Source organism: Protopterus annectens, chromosome 2.part1, assembly GCF_019279795.1.
Source record: "Protopterus annectens isolate FY-2018-M chromosome 2.part1, PAN1.0, whole genome shotgun sequence".
Lineage (NCBI taxonomy): Eukaryota > Metazoa > Chordata > Ceratodontiformes > Protopteridae > Protopterus > Protopterus annectens.
In genome coordinates, this window is record NC_056729.1 from 217015319 (window position 1) to 217030177 (window position 14859).

Here is a 14859-nt window from a genome sequence, read left to right on the forward strand (position 1 = left end):
ATTCTGTCCTGGTTAATCATGTGGTGCATTTTTAAAGACATTCTTGAAATTTTGTGTCAGTATTTTATTTAGAGGATTGGGACACAATTTTAAATATATGCATGGAAGTAATGCCAAGATTTCTGCTGAATAAGTATGAAAGGGGAGACATGATTTAGTGCTGAACCACAATTAAAGTGAGTAGGTGATTAGCAGATAATATACAGCAGAAAAATTAGTACATGTTGAGAGAATTATGAAGGATGTATAAACAGTAATGGGAAGTATGCAATATTCTTAATGGTAGAAATTAGTAAAAATATATGAGCCAGTTAGTAAAGTTTAATTTCTAGTAAGTTCGAATGTACATTGAGACATTAAATAGAGAAATGCATGCAAAGGATCAAATATAGTCAGGAGTCGTTAGGGAGAAGTAAGTATAGAGCAGATTTGTCCCTATTTTTCATAGTTTATAGTTTAATTTTATTATAAGTTTGTGAGATACTTTTTGATGGATAGTATCTACAACTTGGTGACCCACATTCTAAGTACAGATGAGACTTTTCACTAATTTTCACTACTTTATAGTTTAGTTTCATTTTAAACTTTTGATGTTCTCTTAGTAGACAGCATCCACACCCTAGTGACAAATGTGCTAAGAATATCGATGTTGCCTTTTTGCTTTGAAAAAGGATATAGAATTAGATGCATATATGACACAAAACAATAGTTCCTGATATGACAGCTGAAGAATGTCTAACTTGGATTACTATCAAATCCAATGGGACAAATCGATGGAATAACAGATGATAATGATAATGATCCATACGTTTGAAACACCACTCCTTAATTGATACCCCATTCAGGAGAGGCTGAAAATATTAATGGGAAACTAAGAAATTTAAACTGCAACTGTATGTCAAATTCTTAGCCCAGTTTCAAACAACATATATACAATTATATAGGCTAGTATGCAGAACACCCACTACAAAACCCTATGGAATTCTTAAAGCAGCCTTAGACCCTTTAGCATATAGGCATGTATTGCCACATATATGGAATAGTTATGCAATAGTGGTGCTGCGGTAGCGTTGTCGCCTCACAGCAACACATTGTCCCGTTTGATTCTCAGCTAGAGCGTCTTCTGTGTGGAGGCATGCATGAATGGGCGTACCTTCGTTGAAGGGTGTGCATCAGGACTGGTAACTCGGCATGTAAAAATCCACTACCAAACATTAGCGGACTAGAGTTCCGCTGTGGCGACCCCTAACCGGGATAAGTTGAAAGACACAACATGGAATAGTTATGCAGTAGGTATGTGCATGGCCAGATGAACTGTTTTTGACTCTTAAACTAGTGAACCAACACATAAGAGTCACAGCCACAAACACAAAATACGGCTACCCATCTGTGAACTGTTTGCCTGGATAGTGCAACAGAAAGTCCAGATCATCTTCATAAGTGGAGAGAGTATTGGGCAAAACATTAACACCATCAACCAAAAAAATCATGAAAACTAGCAAACTGCATAGTTTTGCGAGGCACAGTATAGCATTCAATACTAAAGCCTGTTTTTGTACATGCAAGGCTGGCAGAACAACTGCACACATCCCACTACATCCGAGGTACTGTTAAATTGCAGCTAAACAGAAACAGTGTGCCTCTGTCTCTCCACGTCAACATACCATTCTTATGTGTCCTGCTTAGCATATGCTGGAAGGAGATGAAAATCCTTGTACATCGCCCATTCCTAATTATGAGGAACAGGCAGTATACATGGTGTACCACTAAAGATTTTAGCAAGTTAATTTTCTTTGTCATAGACAGGGCTCTACATAGTGACAAATGGATCATTTTGAAAACAAGCCTGAGATGAAGGAATTTTATTGACAAATAAGGTTAAATGCATGCATTCAAACAAGGCTGAATGATTCTATGTCCATTGTCAAAGTCCTAAAAGATGGGGCAGCCATACTCTGATAGCTTTTTTCTTTATTGTTCTATGATGTTGTTTTTAGATCACATACAAAAAGTTTTACAACTCATGAACTATTTTGTAACATGCATGTACATTATTTTTTTTTATTTTGTAAAAAAAAAAAAATTAGTAATGAGTGTATATTTTTAAAGATCAACTACTCTTAATTAGTTGTGAGATCTGATTGGTAACAATATTTTTTAAGGATTATGCAAACATCAATTGGTTTAACACCCGGATGAACTCTGATGAAATCTGATTTAATTCATGGATGAAAGTGCTTTGCGTTTTTACATTTTTGAGTATTAAACTATTAAGTCGAATCCCAATTTCTGTTACCCTTTCATTATGGTTCTTAGTTTGACTGCTTGTTTTGTTTGCTTAAGGGTCATTAAGGGGACCAGGTTCTAAAACAACTGCTCTCAGCCTTCACTCAGTGCAAGTGGTTACTTACACTGAGAGCAGGTCTTTTGGAAATGGGGTCTGTAGTCTGTTATGGAATACCTAGTGCATTATGCATCTTTTAAACATAGATTATGTTATGATGATTTATCTTTATTTTGCTTATTAGTTTTAAAGTTTCAATAATTTACTTAGCATGAACTGTTGCATACATATTCAAAATTAAATAGCAAGCCTCATGTTTAAAGGTTGGTTCAACATCCAAAAACAGCTGAATCAAAAAAGAAAAACTAACCAAACAGGGCTAAAAGGTATCATCAGTTTAATAGGTAAGGGGTTTCATGCACTAAGGTGCTTCTTCAGACCATACAAACAAGATAAAACAATGCTTGAATAAGACATTTAAATAACAGACAATTATTCATTCTCCCTCTTCATAGAGGTGGCAAAAATATTAATATCGCCAACTTTTTTCTCATTGCTATTCTATCTCCTATCTCTAAGATCTTGGAAAATGCATTCATATTCAACTTCACCACTTTCTTCTTCATAACCATCTCCTGCCACCTACACAACATGGATTTAGACCAGGCCTTAGCACAACAACTGCCCTTATATCTTTCATGGATACAGTTAACAGAACCTTGATGATGGCAAAACTGTCACTACACTCTTCCTAGAACTATTAAAGGCATTTGATACACTTTCCCATCCTTTACTTCTAACCCAGCTATCTAACATCAGATTTTCTACCCCAATACGCAACTGGTTCACAAGCTATTTAACAGACAGACAACAGGCTGTCAAATGGCGACACACTATTTCTCCGTATCTAAACACCTCTACTGGAGTTCCCCGATGCTCTATTCTTGGTCCTCTCCTATTCAGTATTTTCATTAATAATTTTCATTCTTCTATGAGCTCTTATTCAATATGCAGATGACTCAACTATTATATGTTCAGCTGACTCCATTTCTGACCTACAGCAAAAAACTCAAATGGCCTTCTCCACAATTGAATCCTGGATATACAATAACCATCTAGCCTTTAACCTAAACAAATAAAAGATCATCAAAGATGGCAACTGGAATGACAGAACAGCAGATTTATTAAAATAGACACAACTTTATCAAAAAATATTAGTGCTTTCATCTTACAGTTAAGACTTCTTCAGATATATGCAGCAGAACAAGTACTCACCTTAAAAAGACCAATACAGTCACATGATACAAAAACACAATGAGCTAATAAGAAGGAAAAGAGAGGCAAGGCAATTTAAAGTGACAGGCAGCAATTACAAAAAACTGCACAGAATACCTGCACAAACCATGAAAATAACACAAAATTGTAACAAAACTAAAATAAAAATACTTTAAATAATTGTTAAAAAACTATAAAAAATCAAATATTCAAGATTAATCAAAAATATTTAAAAAAATCACTATCTGTCCAACGCTTTTCTGTTTAGCGAGCACTTAATACTGATAACATCATTCAGACCCGGTGGCACAGATGCATTTAAAAATATCTGCTACCACAGCTTCTTCTCTTCCAACAATAAGGACCAAGGGCCACCCCTGGGGTCTGGTCTCACCTGCTCCAAGATCCAAAAGTGAAATTTATGCTCTGGAAATAATATGATATGTCTATAAAGAGCATTGGTTTCGTTAAGTTTCTTGATGTAATAAAAGTGCTCATAGATACATTGTTTTAGCTTTCTCTAGGTCTTGCCAACATAAAAAGCAGAGAAAGACTCACATCTTGCAATGTAAACCACACCACATACTGGGCAATTGAATTTCCCTTTGATAAATAAAGTTTTATCATTGATATGAATGTAGTCACTGACCAATATATGGCTACATTGGCCACATGCACCACATTTAAACATATTGCTAGACATAAAAGTACGCCTATTGATATTGGAACTATCAAGATAGTTTTTAAAATGATGTCCTCTCTTGTATACAATCTCTGGCTGGACCCCCAAGTTCTCCAACAGTTCCTGATCCTGTGTAATGTGAGTCTAGTTTTTATAAAAAAATGAATTCAATATATTTACTGTCACTGTTGAAATTTGTGACCAAAGGATGTCTAAATTCAAACAAATCATCTTTCTCAAGTAAGCCGTCCACCAGCATGTCCACACATGGGTTGAATAGCCTAGAATTGTTGTCTACATGGGGGGAACCACATGCATCTTGACTGAACATCAAAAGGGGAATATAACCCCTTTCCATCTCTTGTCCATTACTTCGCCCATGAGAGAATCAATGAGATCCAGGGGATATCCCCTGTTGGCAAACATGTCCTTCAACCTATCATTCTTCCACAAATTCACTCCATAGGGTAACCATCCTGGCTGCTCTAACCAGTTGGCCCGTGACCACCTCACGTTTTTGGTGATGGGGTGGTTGCTGGTATAATGAAGTAAGATGTTGGAATAAGTAGGTTTCCAATACATTTTAGAGGAAAGAGAAAGCCCCCATGGTCAAACGTTAAGGAGATGACAAGGTAATTAATCTCACCAAGACCCACAGTATGAGTAAAAACCAAAAACGATGTGGTGTGGTTAATATACCTCATAAAATCATCAATAAGGGGCACAGGACCTGCCCAAACAATAAAAAGGTTATCAAGGTAGTGGGTATACATGTATATATGTTGAGGATTGGGACATTGCTCAAAAAACATTGCTTCCAATGTTGCCATAATAATATTTGCAAATAAAGGCAATCATGCTGCACCCATGACAACTCCCTTTGTCTGTTTGAAATAATGACCTTTGAAATATAGCCCACATAAGAGTGGACACTATATTGGTCAGCCTCTGATCCATTTTCAGATGAAATGTGAAATATGCCTCAAACCAAACCATGCCAGTCTCATGTGGAATGCATGTTAACAAATCCTTGACATCAATGATAATAAAACATAAGTTAGGAAATAAGGCCAAATTGTTACACCTTGCCAAGAAATCTCAAAAGTCATGGCATAACCGTGGTATAGCCAAGACATAAGGTTTCAATAAAAGGTCGATCAGTTTAGCAGTAAAATATGTCTTTGAGTGAGCAGCATTCACAATGGGTCTAAAAGGTGGATCCAGGAAGTCTTTGTATACCTGGGACAGTCAAAAATAAATGGAACTTTGGGGAAATCAACACTCATATACCTATGTTGTTCAGCAGAAATTTCACCCTGCATAAGCATATCCTAATGCAAGCTGTCAATCTTCCTGTAAGAAATGTTGATTTCATTCAGTGAAACTTCAGAATATGAAACACTGTATAAAAGGGTGAACATTATTTGTTGGTAATCCAACTGTTCCATCACTACTGGACCTCCTCCCTTGTCCGGCTGCATCACTCTAAGATTGTCACAGCCAGTAATTTTCTTTAACATTGCCCACTGAGATCAACTCAAGTTAAAACATTTACTACCCGTCCTAGCCTTTAAATGGTATTGAACATCCACCTCACACGCTTTTTCAAACTGTAGCAAAAGTGGATGTAAATCAGCACTGATTATGCTGGGAAAACACGGACAATGTGGATCAGGAACATATTCCTGGTTATGCAGTAATACACATAAATTAAGATTTCTTGTAAAAATGTTTAATTCTGTAATGATCTTAGAAATATCAACTCGTCTATTGGGAACAAACAAAGTCCAAGATTATATTTTTCACCCCTAAAAAAGCAACTCTATTAGATAAAATCAAATTCACTATATTTTCTCAAAGTAACTGTATAATAGAAGTTGTTAGCCACACAAAACTTCTAAGAGTCACTATAGACAAACACCTAAAATTTGAGATTCGCATACAGCAAAACATCAGCAAAGCTCATCAAAAACTCGGCATCCTCCACAGACATAAACAATTCCTCAGCCACTCCACTAAACAAATCCGTGCTTCCAATTACTTACTCCCCTCATCTATGGAACCCCCTCTACTTACCAACCTTCAAACCTTGCTAAAAGCCAAACTTGAGACTTGTTAGAACAAAACTGCCAAATTTGCTACTAACTATAAATACTTCACCCATCACTGCACCGCTCTACACTCCCTAAAATGGCTTGAACTTCCAAACTATCTCGCTTACCTGCAATTAACTATAGTACGCAAAGTGATCTTTAAACCTTCAGATTGTCCTACCATCAGCTCAATATTCACTTATTACCTCCCAAAGAGGCCTTTCAGATCTGAGAATCAGCAACTTCTGCAAGTACATAAACAAAATCTTCCACCAGGCCAGTTTCTTTACTTCTACTCCATAGCTAAAAAGTGGAATACTATATCTTTACTTATTAGAACAACCCAGAACTTTGCCTTTTTCGCAACTTCAGTGTGTGAATACGTATCTTATTCCTGGAATTGTACACTTACCCAGCCTCCTAATAATATTAATACAAGTGATATTTTCCTATTTACTATTATGTCTACCAAAATTCCTCACTGATCTAAAACCTTGTAAAGCCATGTAAACATTGCAACCCAAATGCTAATGTGTTGTTACATGTATGCTGTGTTTGTCAACTAAGCGTTTAAATATTCTTGCATATACCTCTGATTTAATATTACCAATGTATGTTTTCACCTTTAATCATGTTCAAAGGAGTTTTTTCCCCAGGCCTCCACTGAAAATGGGCTCTGAATTGCCCAGTGAAATTTCTCGGTAAACAAAGTACAAATAAGTGAATAAATAAATGTTCAATAAAATAGTCTGTGAGACTAAAGAGCCAGCTTAAATGTATATCACTACTGAAACTAGAGTTCTTATTTGCTTGAGTGTTGCTATCCAATTCAAGTCTGCTAGCTCAACCTTATTAACAATGTCACCTCCCACTGTATCCTTATGTCATCTATGGAAAGCATGTAGTTCAATTTCAGCTGAGAAGTTTTTGGCTCATCCGGTCACCAAGAAGAAGTTTGTCCCTAGAGTCAATGCTGATTGCAAAAGTATAAATCATATTATTCAGATTTTGCTTCAAACAAACAATAAAAACAATAAAAAACAGTATTCATAAAGCGCTTTTTGTCTCACCCCTTAGTGAGACTTCATCAGACAGTTGCAACAAGAATGTTTCAAACAGTGAATACAAATTCAAACCACATCAACTTCCTCCAAGCAAAAGACAAGCCCACCCCCAAGGTAAGCAGGAAAGAACAATTAACCCATTGTATGCTTCTTTAAAAATTCAGCTTCTTGTAAAACAAGTATGTGTGCAGTAAATATATTTGTATATGTGTAAATATAAATATAGCTCATCAGTTCAAAAACACTCTTAAAAGACCTTTTAAAAGTGTATTCAGAAATATTTAAAAAACATGCTAACATTAAAACCAATAGTTAAGGTAACAGTAAAAAGAGAGAAGTCAAGAATGAAGTGTAAAATTGAAAACAGTATAAAATAAAATACTTTACCACTGTGTGAACAAGTATTAACATCTTAAATAACTTTCAGTAGTAGTTAATAATGAAAGTTCTAAAAAGTAGGATGAAAAATATGATAAAACACTTATATTAGCCCCATGTTGTCTGAATTTAAAACCATCAAGCTGAAAAGCTATAAAGACTGGAGCAAAGAAAACAATCCTGTAAAGGACGTCCGGTGAATATGATAAAAGATGGAGTAAGAGTGTACACATTCACATAAACAACTCTAAATGCAGATACATTCATGTATAGATAACAACTAAGTGAATGTGAAAAACCATCTGTATGTATAAACATGTATATACATAACTAAGCAAATTATTCACTTCAACCTGCAAGAAAGGTTTCACATTTTTGCTTAAACAGGGTATGTTAAATATTTTTCTAAATAGTCAAATATTTATTTGCTTAGTTATGTATATACATGCTTATACATACAGATGTTTTTTCACATTCACTTAGTTGTTACCTATACATGAATGTATCTGCATTTAGAGTTGTTTATGTGAATGCGTACCCTCTTACTCCATCTTTTATTATATTCACCAGACGTCCTTTACAGGATTGTTTTCTTTGCTTCAGTCTTTATAGCTTTTCAGCTTGATACTTTTAAATTCAGACAACATGGGGCTAATATAAGTGTTTTATTATATTTTTCATCCTACTTTTTAGAACTTTCATTATTAACTACTACTGAAAGTTATTTAAGATTTTAATACTTTTTCACACAGTGGTAAAGTATTTTATTTTATATTGTTTTCAATTTTATACTTCATTCTTGACTTCTCACTTTTTACTGTCATCTTAACTATTGGTTTTAATGTTAGCATGGTTTTTAAATATTTCTGAATACTCTTTTAAAAGGTCTTTTAAGAGTGTTTTCGAACTGATGAGCTATATTTATATTTATACATATACAAATATATTTACTGCACGCATACTTGTTTTACAAGAAGCTGGATTTTTAAAGAAGCATACAATGGGTTAATTGTTATTTCCTGCTTACCTTGGGGTGGGCTTGTCTTTTGTTGGAGGAAGTTGATGTGGTTTGAATTTGTATTCACTGTTTGAAATATTCTTGCTGCAACTGTCTGATGAAGTCTCACTAAGGGGTGAGACGAAAAGTGCTTTATGGTTACTTTTTTTATTGTTTTTATCGTTTGTTTGAAGTAAAGTCTGAAAAATAAACTTTGGAAACTACTACTGTGTGCATGCCTCAAGCCCTCTTGCTTGCATTCCTGTTTTTGCTGTTACCTGTTTTGGTATTCCAAGTTGGGGAAGTGTAAATCTTGTTTATTTAGATATTAGTAATCAATGTTTTAGTATTTATGTTGGCAAGATGAATCGCTCTTTAAAGGAGTGAATCCTTGGACACTTGGGAGACATACGGATTTGAGATGTCACTAATGCTCTTGCCAAATATATTATTCTTCATGCTGCACATACTTTTCATTTTTTTGATTTTGGAATTGGTTTATCATGACATAAGGGGAGGTGACATTGTCAAAAAGGTTGAGCTAGCAGAGTTGAATTAGATAGTAACACTTCAAGTAAATTAGAACCCTGGTTTAAATGTGCTATACATTTAAAGCAGGCCCTTAAAGCTCATGGATTGCTTTATTGTATAGTTGTCTCTGCTGTTTAAATGTCTTATTCAACCATTTTTTATCCTGTTTTTATGGTCTGAGAAATGCCTTAGTGTATGAAAGCACTTACTACTAAACTTCTGCTACTTCTTAGCCATGTTTGGTTGTTTTTTTTTTCTTTGTTGATTCTGTTGCTTACATATCTCTGCTCTGTTTTGGTTTGGCATTATGTGTAGTTTCGTAATTGAATCTAAACATTTTTTTTACAGATTTTTTTATTTCTTCTGGTATGCAGTATTTCATTTTTTTAAGAGAATTGTCTGCTGTCTGAGAGAAATTCATTCACAGTTAGTTTCATAGTAGTTTAGCTTATACTGTACTTTATAACTTTAGGCACTGCCAAAAGTCTTTCTGATGTATGTTAAATTGTTGCTGGTAGCAAAATATTTTTAAAGAAAACATTTTCTTTACAAACCGTTGAAAAATAAGCAGTAGATTTTGTATGATGAATAACGATCTATGTTTTGTCAACATTTCCTACTCAATGACCAACTATTAATTTGCTAATTAAATAGAGATATTCTGTCTTTTAAGTGTTCTAGAAAAACTTACTTAAATAATACTGCAAAGCTCAAATGCAGTCATTTATTTTGTGATATTAGAATATACTCTGTTGCAGTTGTAGAGCCTAGGTAACACATTTGAAAAATGATTATGGAATGTAAGAGAAATATCTTCTTCTGGTAGTAGTAAGGTTATTTGTCTGAAGTATATAAATATTTTTGGATACCAAAATCAGAAAAAAAGCAAGGTTACAAGAATCATACCTGCAAGTTAAGGTGGATGTTGGAAAGACTGAAAAATCTACTATGATGACAGAAGTGGATTTCCACACATGTATCAGTATTATCTGGTGAGTGTGAAAAAAGAGTTAGAAGATGATGAGACTGTAAGATTCATTATTTGTCGACCAAGTTATTTTCATTGCCACTGAAGACTTACATATCTCTGATTGATTTATGCTTTAACACATTGGGTTAATTCTAATATGCAGGTACCACTTAAGCCATTTGTAAATACATATTTGATATTATTTTTCATTTTTGCAAAGGAATGGATGAAAACTGTTAGAAATCAGGGAAAAACTACAAGGATATTAGAGTGGTGATGTCCAGTAAAAAATATTGACTGTACATGAAACAGTACACTTCATTAGAAATTTGGTAAACATTTAAGCTTGATTTGATTTTGAGCATTAAAAATTCTCTATACCATTATTGGATGGTTAATATTTATCAAATGTTGAGATATTGTTTAAGAATTTGGGTGGAAAGCTGATACAAGTTTTAATTCTAAATGTCAGTTAAAGATTCCAAATATGGTATTTAATACTATTTGTCCTTGACACCAGGCAGTATACTGAAGCAATAATTATAATATGTTTTTTTTTTTTTTTTACTTTTGTGTGCCAAATTAAGTATTGTTAGTGTTTTGTATAATATTTTTTGCCTTTAACCTTTTTGACTAAAGATCATTATCCAAAGGGCTGCCTCGAAATACTTGGCAATTTCTGGCAATTTTTAGTTTGTGTATAAAATTGTTTCAACATTTCCTCATACAATTTTCAATGAATGTTAATGGACGTTTATCTATAAGATACAGTTTGATTGACTCCAACCCTCAAAATTTGAACTTAAATGATCAAATCTATTTTAACTGTCATTCTTAAGCCAAAACATAAACAGAATATATATATATATATATATATATATATATATATACATATATATATATATATATATATATATATATATATATATATATATATATATATATATATATATACATATATATATATATATATATATATATATATATATATATATATATATACACATACATACATACATACATATATATATATATATATATATATATATATATATATATACATACATGCATACATACATATATATATATATATATATATATATATATATATATATATATATTATAGATATAGATATAGATATATAGATATATAGATATACACACACACACACACACATGTGTGCACACACACAAACACACACATACTCACACACACACATGCCCATGAGGACGCACACACACACACACACACACACACACACATATATAAATATATATATATATATATATATATATATATATATATAGATATATATGTATAGGATCCGCGGTGGTGCAGCGGTAGCATTGTTGCCTCACAGCAAGAGGTTCTCTCATTCAATTATTGGCAGGAGTGCGGGAAGTGCCTTCTGTGTGGAGTCTGCATGTCACCCCCACAGATGGGTGGGCCTTCGAAAGACATGTGTAAATGGGCGTGCCTTCGTTGAAGGTTGGACATCGAGCTGGCACCTCGGCGTTCATGAGAATTTACTGCCAGTCATTAGCGGACAGGTGTTCCACTGTGGCAACCCCTAACCAGGAAAAGCAGAAAGACAAACAACAACAACAACAACAACAACACACACATACACACACACACACACACGCACACACACACACACACACACACACACACACACATATATATATATATATATATATATATATATATATATATATAGAGAGAGAGAGATAGATAGATATACACACACACACACACACACACACATATATATATATATATATATATATATATATATATATACACACACACACACACACACACACACACATATATATATATATATATATATATATATATATATATATATATATATGTATATAAAACTATATCAGTTTTATACAGAACTGCATGCTCTTAGGCCAGATTGTCATATCAACCTAATGCATTTAGTTTTGATTTTTTTTGTTTATTTTACTAAGAAGAGATGTGAAAGCTATATATGTTTTTATTTCAACTGTCTGGTTTGTAAATATTGTAGGTCCTCAGTCAAAAAAACGCATTCTGAACTAAATTTTACCCTAAATTCAAATGAAAATACCTCTTGTCTGCTATAACATAAGATATTTTAGGATATGTTTCCTGGATATTTCCATTTTTACTGTGCCTTACAAATCCTAATAGCTTTTAGGGAAAACTCAGTAAAATCCCCAGTTAAGTGCATGTCTGTCAAAGTTAGTAAACTATGTGTATTTTCTACAATATATGACATGTCTGACCTGCCACTTTTCCTGAGAAATGGGTGTTATTTCTTGCTATAAATTTTATTTGTATTTAAAGTAAAAAATATATACATAAATATTGGTAGTAATTTAAAATCAAGCATTACTGTCATAACAGGATGCATTGCAATATGCACTGCAGATCATAACATTGCACACATAATACTGAATCACCTGTAACAAACATGTGCATACATAGATATCAAACATTTGAATAATTGAAAGAAAAGCTACATAAACCATTTTTGCATCATTAATATATGCAAGAATTTTGTAACTCAGATGTCACCTATGTTACGGAAAAAAAACATCATTCATTAAGCCTTCTTGCATCTCCTTCCATTGAGAGAGGTTATTGTCAACACTAACAACATGCTTAAAGGAATAGAGAATATTTCCAAGCTACCATCTTTAAAAATTATTTAAATAACCCATTTCCATGACAGACCTGGCTTCCACTGCTTAGCACACCATAACTTAATCACACTAGCAAATACCGAATACATTTTTTAATTGCAATGTTTACTCCAAGAAACAAACCAAATATCTAAAACTTTGGACTAAATATTAAAGATAGAGAGATTTATTTTTGTTTATTTGCTCATACCAAAACACTTGTACAATGATTTACGTATTTTCAGAGTATGTCACACTGAAATAAAAGCATATTTACTGCAAACTAAATTGTAAAAACAGAATACTGTAATGATTATATAAACCTACTGGTGATACAGAGCAAAGAAGGAACAACTGTAATATTACACATTACTGCAAATGTGGTGCAGCGGTAGCGTTGTTGCCTCACAGCAAGAGGTTCTCCCGCTTGATTCTCAGCTGGAGTGCGGGGAGTGTCTTCTGTGTGGAGTCTGCATGTCCTGCCCGTGGTTGGATGGGCATTCAAAAGACATGTGTAAATGGGTGTGCCTTCGCTGAAGGTTGATCATCAAACTGGCACCTTGGCGTTCGTGAAAATCTACTGCCAATCATTAGCAGGCCGGAGTTCCACTGTGGCGACCCCTAGCCGAAAGACAACAACAACTGCAAATGTAAAAATAACATGCTGTGATGCTCACCAACAAAATGCAGTTATTTGGTGATTGCAGATGTAAAGACACAAAATGTTATCTTAGTGTTGGTGATCCCATCGATAAACACACATGCAAAACGATATTTTAATATAATGTACTTTACTTCATAAGGTATCTAAACTTGGAGGGATAAATTCTGTGACAAATAACTGCAATACTTAAAAAAGATACTAATAGGATGCTTGCTTCGTTTTTTCTCAAATGTTTTTTTATTGAAAAATTTAACAACAAAACATTAATATATGATAATAGAAATATTATAAAACAAATATACATATCTAAAAAGGATGCTTACTTCTGATGTAATGATAGTACAGTATGGAAGTATTCCAGGTCTTTATTGAAATTGGCATATTTAGCAGAATTTCAAAATGACCTCCAAATTGGACTGTGAAAGTGGATAACAATAAACTAATGGATCTACTGTCCCCTTAATGTAATTTTGTTAATGAAACTTTCAACCAGTCACCATGTGATAATTAACTACAAAAAAATCACCTATAATTGCTATTCTGTCCATACATGTTTCTTTGTAGCACTGTGTTTATGCATATTCAAATATGTACTTATAAGTAGGGTTGGGGGTGAGACGAGCACACTAGCAACTGAACTGACCTGCGTACAACTTAATGCAGGCTGAAGTGTTCACAAACTAACAAGTGTCTTCTTTCAAGCTAATTTTGATGTTATTCAAGAAATCACAGGTAAATTATGCAAGGCATACTGCAAACAAGACACTTAAAGTAAGACACACACAAACAAAAAGTTGGAAAAGTTGAAAGTTATACCATCACCTTCAACCAGACAAACTGCAGTAGAGTAATGACATCCTTTACCTTTTAAGTTCAGAAGAAATGGCATTATGAAGTAAGAAATTGTAACGGAATAAACAGAAATCATTCCTACTTAATAGGAGTTTGTATCTAGTATATTAAGGCCTACTGTGCTGTTTTATAAATGCATCATATCTGACAGCTATGCATACACACACATGACAGATAAACAGTCTGGATTCCTTTTGTTCATTTTTCTGTAGCTGAAGTGGAGATCATTTCTAACAGAGGTCACGTCCAAAGATGGCCTAATAGACTTACAGAGAGTGCTCATGTATATATAAACAATAATTGTGCTTATAATATCAATATGTTGACTAAACAAAGGGTTATACTGAATATGAACTAAAAGTTGTCTTTCGTTTTTTCAAGTAATTTTTC